This window comes from Neodiprion fabricii, chromosome 3 (assembly GCF_021155785.1).
Source record: "Neodiprion fabricii isolate iyNeoFabr1 chromosome 3, iyNeoFabr1.1, whole genome shotgun sequence".
In the NCBI taxonomy this organism is placed as follows: Eukaryota; Metazoa; Arthropoda; class Insecta; order Hymenoptera; family Diprionidae; genus Neodiprion; species Neodiprion fabricii.
The window spans coordinates 8599959-8606923 of NC_060241.1; positions in this window are offsets into that span (position 1 = coordinate 8599959).

Sequence of the window (6965 nt, forward strand, 5' to 3'; positions counted from 1 at the left end):
AAGAGAGTACCACTTTCTCGCCACTTGCAGTTGATAAAAAAAAAAAAAAAAAAAACTGCCGCATGTATTAGACTCAGGCACTCAACATCCATAAAGGACCGAACACCCACAATGATCGAATTAAGGAGCTGAACTACGAAACTGTCAGTGAGCCCAGAAGATGCACGCCGTTCCACTGGTCGAAGAGATAATTGTTCAATATTTCCGAAGAATACCACTTCCCAGAAAAAATGGAGAAGCACCTCAATAACAACCAGTGATTAACTGAAGATCTATACTATTATAGCTTGTACTCTACGCAGCAAAATGCACACTTATTCACTTTCCTGACAGAGCAACTTCAAACAGGTCTATCCGTCACCGCGTCACCGGCAGAGAGATAGATAGATAGATATTTTATTATGCCCTAGAATACTTTGGGGCAAGAGAAAAACTACGTATAAAATATTAATAATATACACAAGTATAAAAGTAATATAAAATTAAATGAAATAAAATAAAATATAATATACAATAAAATAAAATAAAATAAAATAAAATAATATAAAATATAATATAAAATATGAAATAATAAATTTTAGTTAGAATGAAGTAAAGTGAGTAGATTAAATGGAAAACACAACCAAATAAGCGAAATAAAATAAAACAAAATAAAACAAAATAAACTAGCACTACGCAATACTATAACTTAGGTAGTATAAAGATAGCTTAATTAATCGAGCTAGCTAGAGCAGAAACCTCATTAGATAAAAAGTACTCATACACCTTAGCCTTGAAAACAGCACACGAGGACGAGGAAGTAATGTCAGGAGGAAGAGAATGCCATAGGTAAACAGCAGTGAGATGGAAGGAGTTGCGGTAAATGCAAGTTCTATGTAGCGGAATATGAAAAGTATTAGCCATGCCCAGGCGTGACGAATGACGAGTATAATCATGATGTAAGGGAAATAGTTCACGTAAGTACGACGGGGCATGGTTATGCAGAATATTATAAGTAACTATAGCTACAAAGTACTTCCTCCTGTTTGAGACTGACAACCACTTCAACCGTAATCGATACGGGGTGATATGTACATCACCACGTAGATCAAAAATGAATCGTATCGCACTGTTTACTAATCGCTGAAGTTTTAAGTCAAGCTCGATTGACAAATCATTATAAACAACACAACAATAGTCGAGTAAAGGAAAAATTAGTGTGGAGACTAATTTTATGCGAAGTTCAGTTGACAGCGAGTTCTTGTGATATTTTAATCTGTGAAGTGTGAAATTCACTTTGCGAGATATTGTTGTTACATGACTAGCCCAAGAAAGATTTGCTTGCAATATAAATCCCAGATTACGAGCCTCTAGTACATAAGGTATAGAGGTCTGATTTATTGCCATGACCGGCAATAGTTTAAAGTCGATGGACTGAACGTTTGCTCCACTACCACAAATCATTACTGAAGACTTCGCTAAATTTAAGTTAAGGCTATTTTCATTCGAATACTCAGATATCTGGTTGATATCATACAGTATCTTAGCTAACCCTACATTGAGCTCTGACCGGTGACAGCTCAAGTAGATTTGGGTATCATCAGCAAACACTATGTGGTCGGAATACTTGAGAGAAGCACCTATGTCGTTGATGAAGATAGAAAACAATAAGGGTCCTAATACAGAGCCTTGTGAAACACCGGATGTGATAGGAAGCCAGTTCGAAATATTTGTCTTATCTATGACAGTCTGAGTTCTACCAGTAAGATAGGAGTAAACCCAGCTCAGAGACGATTCGGAAAAACCTATGTCACAGAGCTTTTTCAGCAGAATGGAATGAGAGACCGTGTCAAAGGCTTTGCTGAAGTCAAAGAGAACTAAAATAGTGACACGTCCATCATCAGCAGACTTTCTAATGTCATGGCAAAGGCGAAGCAAGGCTGTCTGTGTACTGTGAGCTGTGCGATACCCTGATTGGCGAGAATCCAAAATATTATAGTAAGTAAGATATTTAATGATCTGATCTTTGCAATCTTTTGATCTCTGAGCAATCTTTTCATAGATTTTGGAGAGTTCGCACAAGTTCGCAATTGGTCGAGTATCTGAAGGAGACAAAGGTGTATTTTGTTTTGACAAAGGTCTAATAAATGATCGTTTCCAACTCGCCGGAAAGAACGAGTTGTCAAAGCAGGAATTGAACAATTTCTGTAAGAAAGGAACCAGCAATGGAGCTGCTTTTCTAATAATGAAAGACGAAATACCGTTAGGTTCAGTCGAATGAGAATCAGAGATATAGGACATAATTAACCGGAGTACATCATTCTCCGTTACATGCTCAAACTGAAACAGATGATTCGAGATATCAACATGGCTTTTAATTGACTGCAATTCTCCTTTAGAACAAGCTGGTAAGGAACTAGAGATTGAGGAATAATAAGAGTTCAGTTAATCAGGCGTGAAAAAATTAAGAGGGGAGGTTGACGATGTTTTAACTAGTCCAAGGGTCGCAAGCTCCTTCCACAGTTTGTTAACATTGTTAACATTGGCTAGTCTGGTAAAGTTGTACTCACTTTTCACACGTTTCAACTCAGACGTCAACTCGTCTCTGAATTTCCGATAAATTGCATACCCTAATAGGCTATCAGCCCTTTTTGCTTGTTTATAAAGGGCGTTGCGTTTTCTAATACGCAATTTTAGTTCTGGTGTGAGCCATGGTGCAATAGGCTTGCGTACAATAAAATTCTTGAAAGGAGCATGAATGCCAAGAGCTAAAAGTAAGATACCTTCTAAGGCCTTAAGAAACACGTTAATATCATCAGAGATTGAGGAATTTGTGGGTACAAGCTCTACTATCTTAACAAGAGATAATTCCACAGTTGTATTGAATGCACTAACGTCAAAATTCTTGAAGTTGCGGCGAACTATCATTTGGTCAGGATTCTGCGGTGTAATAAAAGCATACGAGAGTTCAAGAAGGTCATGCCCTGCAATAAATGGTGTTTCAGACTTTGTGAAGGCAATGTTTTTGTCACTGCTATCAATAATTATGACATCAATAAGCGTATCGGACGTGGATGTACGATGCGTCGCTTGGGATTCAACCAGGTATAATGATAGAGAAGAAACCATCTCACTAGTAGTAGTAGTAATCTTTATTGTTCCCCTTGGGGTTACAAGGACTTCCCTTTTCCTCTTCCTTTACAATATTTTTTTACATGTTTTCTTAACCTATTCTTACCCTAATTCTTACTTCCTACCTTATCCTTACTTAATTTACTTAATTTCTAATTGCCTGTGTCCTGTGCCATTGCCTTGCCATTCCCTTACTTTCCCTCTTATCCTTTTCTTACTTTTTATCCTTATCTTTACTTAACCTTATCCTATTTTACCTTATTCTATTCCCTAATTCGTCCTTATCCTAATCGACTTCCATTTCCCATTCATCTCTCACTCTTTCATTCTCTTGTACATCCCTGATCCTTTCCAATTCTCTCATCCAGACTTCTCCCACCCCCTCCTCACCTAACATCTCCCTCACCACCTCCTGCCAGCTTTCCTCCCTTCTATCCCAGCCTACGCACCTTTCCCATACGTGCTCCCATGTTTCCTCCTCCCCCCCGCACACCCTACACCTTCTCTTTTCCTCTTCTTCCCAGTACCTTGCCTCCTTCATCTCGCTTCCTAACCTAAATCTTGCCACCCTTATCCACCTGCTTTCTCCCCATCCCTTTCCCAGATATCCTGGTATCCCTTCTCCTTTCACTAGCCTGTACCATCTGTTGTACCTCGATTCCCTTATTTTCTCCCACCTCTCTTTTCTCTGTTCTTCCCTCTCTCTCTCCTCTATTTCCCTAAACTCCATCTCGCCCCTCTCCCTTCTCGCGACTACCTCTCTACTCTCTACTCCCCTTTCCGCAAAGAAACTTTCCCTTTCTCTTTCCCACCTCGATCCCTGCCTCCCAGCTTCTGCCTTGTCCCTTATCTCTTCCCAGCATCTCCTAGCTAACTCGCTACCCTCCCCTCGCTCCAGCTTCCTTTCAAAATTCCATGCCCTTCTCCCTGCCCTAATCCTTAGTTTCTCCCTCTGCAGTTCCTCCCTTACTAGATAACCCGGTGTTCTCCCATCCACTCCTAATGTCCATCTCAAAAATCTATCCTGTACCGCCTCGACCGCCCTCCACTCCCTCCACCCCCATATCTCCGATGCATACTCTATTACCGTCCATACTAGCCTGTCAAATAACCAAATCCTTTTTTCCCAATCCCTCCCAAACCTTCTTTTTCCTATTCCCCATACCTGCCTCATTACTACCCCTGCCTTCCGTACTCTCTCTTTCACCTGTGCTTCCTGTCCCCCATTGCACTTTACTCTATACCCTAAATAACTGAACTCTTTCACCTCCTCTATCCTTTTCCCTTTCCATCTCCAATCTATGTTTTTCCTTCTACCGCCTCCTTTCCTAAATCTCATAATCTTTGATTTCCCTACATTTACCGTCAGCCTTTTCCTATCCATATACCTTTCTAACTTCCTAATCATTACCTCCATTTCCTCTTCACTTTCCGCTAGTAACACTATGTCATCTGCATAGGCTAAAGTGCATACCCTGCCGCCGGCTAACTCCACCCCCCAACCCTTCTCCCTCTCCCCATTTCCTCTTCTAAGTCCGCCAGCAGCAGGTTGAACACAAGCGGACTGAGCGGACATCCCTGCCTTACCCCCCTCGCTGTCCAAAACGCCTCTCCTAGCTTTCCCCCGCTCCTTACTCGGCTCTTTGTTTCCTTGTAAATTTCCTCTATCCTTACCCTTAGCCCTTCCCTCACCCCTCTCCTTTCCATAGTCTCCCACAGCACCTTCCTGTTCACTGAATCAAAAGCAGCTTTCAGGTCCACAAAAAACGCCACCATCTTTCCCTTATCCTTTCCCACCTGCCTATTGATTAAATAATTGAGTACGTATATATTGTCAATGGTGCCCATGCCTTTTCTGAAACCCGTTTGGTTTTGTGGAATCAAGCCCTTTTCTTCTACCTCTCTTTCTAACCTATCCGCTAATGCCATCGCATACACCTTGTATAGAGTTGGCATCAAAGTCACCCCCCTATACTCTTCTACCCTTTTCCCCTCCCCCTTCTTAACTATCGGCGCTATCAATCCCTCCCTCCAATCCTCTGGCCAGCCCTCCCCCACCCAAACTCTGTTACATATTTTCCATATCCACTGCTCCATTTCTTCCCCCCCATACCTCCATACCTCGCTAACTATTCCATCCCCCCCTGGTGCCTTTCCATCCCTCAGCTTTCCTATCACCTTTCTAATCTCTTCCCTCTGCAGCTCCCCTTCCCCGTCCCCCTTCCTATTTACCGACTCCCCGCCTTCTGTTACCTTGCTTTCTACCCCGCCTAATAATCCCATGAAATACTCCCTCCACTCCTGATCTCCTATTTCTTCATTCACCCTCTTCCACTTCTTTCTTTCCCTATTAACTATCTCCCATACCTTGCTTTCTGTCTTTGCTTCCGCTGCTTCTTTTATGAATCCCTCATTTTCTTTCTTTTTTCTCTCCTCGCATAGCCTATTATATTCCCTTCTTCCCTTTCTATACGCGTCCCCTTCTCCCTCCCCCTTTCTCCATTTCCTTAGACTCTGCCTAACTTCCGCTTTTTTTCGCCTACATTCCTCATCCCACCATCCCTTTTTCGCTTCCCTCCCCCTCCCTCCTACCTCTAAGGCTCGTCTAAACTCCCTTATTCTTTTCTCTATCTCTTTCCCTACATCCACTTCTCCTATCCCCTCCCATTTGACTTCTGTTTTAAACCTCATCCTACCCTCCTCCGTCCAGTCTCCTCTACTAGTTCCCCCTACTCTTTTTCCCTTCCTTGTCCTAGCCACTGCCCCCCTCAACCACACTATTACCGGGTGATGATCCGAGTCAACCCTATCCCCAATCTCTATCCTTTTGACCCTATCCCTCACCTCGATGTCTCCTATAGCGTAGTCTATCACTGTCACCCCTGCCCCTCCTACATACGTAAATTCCCCCTCCTCATCCCCCTCTATGTTCCCGTTCATTATTGCCCATCCTATCTCCTCTAAAAATTGCACCAGCTGCCTACCTTCCGAGTTTATTTTCCTGTCCTTTGATTTCCTACTCCTACTCTCCTCCTCTCCTTCTCCCCAGCATCCTCCCCCCTCCTGCCCTGTCCTGGCATTAAAATCACCCCCCACTAACACTTTTACCCCTCCCTCTATCTCTTCTGCCCGCTCCTTCAATTCCCCTATCTTCTCTTTTAGGTCCCCATTTATGTATAATCCTACTACTACCCATTTTTCCCCCCCTACAGTTATTTTCCTTGTTATCATGCCCTCTTTTACCTCTTCCCTCCCTCCCTCCCCACTTACTATCTCCCTTCTTACCCCTGACAGCATTCCGCCTATTGCTCTTCCCTTCCTATTTTTTCGCACCGCATACTGCACTTCCCATTTATACCCTACTGGCAACTTATTTCTAATCCTTTCCCACCCCTTCTTTTCTATCCATGTCTCCATTAGAAATATTACATCCCACTCCCCTAGCCCCCTCCAGAAATCTTCATCCTTTCTCGCGAGCCCCGCCACATTCCAAAAAGCTACTTTCCACCCCTCCCTTACTGTCTCGCCTACTCCCCTCTCTCTCCTCCTTATCTCCCTCCCCACCTGCCTCTGTCCCCCCCCACTACCCATTCCCCCGACTGCCTTTCACCACGTACCCTTCCCTGTGCTTCTGTACTTCCCTCTTGTCTCTCCTCGCTTGCTGTCCTTTCCCTATCGCTTTCCCCTACTTTTCCCCTCCCCTCCCTTTGCCCCCCTTCCCTCGCTCTCCCTGTACCATCTCTAAGCACCTCTCCTATCTCATCCCACTTCCACATTTTCCCTTCTATCCAGATCCTTGCATACCCTATTCTCACTCTGTTTCCCCTTCTCTCCTCACTAGCTGCTATCTCCCT